Source organism: Propithecus coquereli, unplaced genomic scaffold (genome assembly GCF_000956105.1).
Source record: "Propithecus coquereli isolate 6110/MARCELLA unplaced genomic scaffold, Pcoq_1.0 Scaffold539, whole genome shotgun sequence".
NCBI lineage: Eukaryota > Metazoa > Chordata > Mammalia > Primates > Indriidae > Propithecus > Propithecus coquereli.
The window spans coordinates 660956-662305 of record NW_012151274.1 but is presented as its reverse complement, the minus strand read 5'-3'; the positions used below and the strand labels follow the sequence as shown (position 1 = coordinate 662305).

Genomic DNA, 1350 nt, shown 5'->3' with positions numbered 1-1350 from the left:
TTTATTAATCCACTCATGTATTGATGGACACTTGAGTTGTTTCCACATCTTTGCAATTGTGAATTGTGCTGCTATAAACATTCGGGTGCAGGTATCTTTCTTATACAGTATCATTTGCTCTTTTGGGTAGATGCCCAGTAATGTCTCCCCTAGTTCTTTAACATACATCATTAGGTTGTTTATTTGAAGCTTTCTTGCTTTTTTATTATAAGTACGTATTGCTATAAACCACCTTCTTACTACTGCTTTTTCTTTATCCTATAGGTTTGGATATGTTGCCTTTTCACTGTCATTTGTTTTCAGAAATGTTTAATTGCCTTCTTAATCTCTTCATTGACCCACTAGTCATTTAGAAGCATATTGTTTAATTTCCATGTGTTAGTATAGTTTCCTGTGTTCCTCTTGATATTGATTTCTAGTTTTATCCCATTGTGGTCAGATGTCCGATAAAATATTTGATATGGTTTCATTTTTAAAAATTTTTTAAGACTTATTTTATGGCCTATCATATGGTCTCCCCTTGAAATTGATCCATGAGTTGAGGAGAACAACATATATTCTGTAGTTGTTGGATGAAACGTTCTGTAAATATCTATTAGGTCCATTTCATCTATGATATAAATTAAGTCTAATGTTTCTTTGTTGATTTTCTGTCTGGATGATCTGTTCAATGCTAAAACTGGGGTGTTGAGCTCTCCAACTATTATTATATAGTGGTCTGTCTCTTTAGCTCTATAACATTATATGATGATTCTCTTTGTCACTTTTTACAGTTTTTGTTTTGAAATCTATTTTATCTGATAGAAGTACAGCTACCCTGTTGTTTTTTGGTATCCATTTGCATGGAATATCGTTTTCAATCCCTTTATTTTTTAGTCTCTGTGTGTCTTTATAGGTGAAGTGGTTTTCTTGTAGACAATATATAGTTGGATTTTTCTCTTCCTTCATTCAGCCACTCTATGTCTTTTCACTGGAGAGTTTAGCCCACTTATTAATACATTTGATGTTATTACTGATAGATAAAGACTTGCTACTGCCATGTTCTTATTTGATTTCTGGTTGTTTTGTGGTCCTCTCTTTCTTATTTCCTGTATTCCTTTGTGTAAAAGTGATTTTCTCTGGTAGTGTGTTTTAATTTCTTGATTTTCATTTTTTGTGCAAATGTTGTAGGTTTTTTGATTCAAGATTACCATGAGGCTTTCAAAAATCATTTTATAACCAATTATTTTAAACAGATAACTACACTCTGCTAACAAAAAAAAAAACAGAGAAATCTAAAAGAAACTACACTTTAACTCCATTGCCCTCCCCACCAGTTTTTGACTTTGTGTTCCCATGTATATCTTTCTA

The 1350-nt window shown here is 32.1% G+C and overlaps 1 protein-coding gene across 1 annotated transcript in view; it reads right to left on the bottom strand.

Moving 5' to 3' along the window:
• Nucleotides 1-1350, bottom strand: part of LOC105820769 (zinc finger protein 385B-like) — a gene marked incomplete at its 3' end in the record, with an annotated part of 281731 nt that overhangs the window by 230711 nt on the left and 49670 nt on the right. The window lies entirely within an intron of this gene.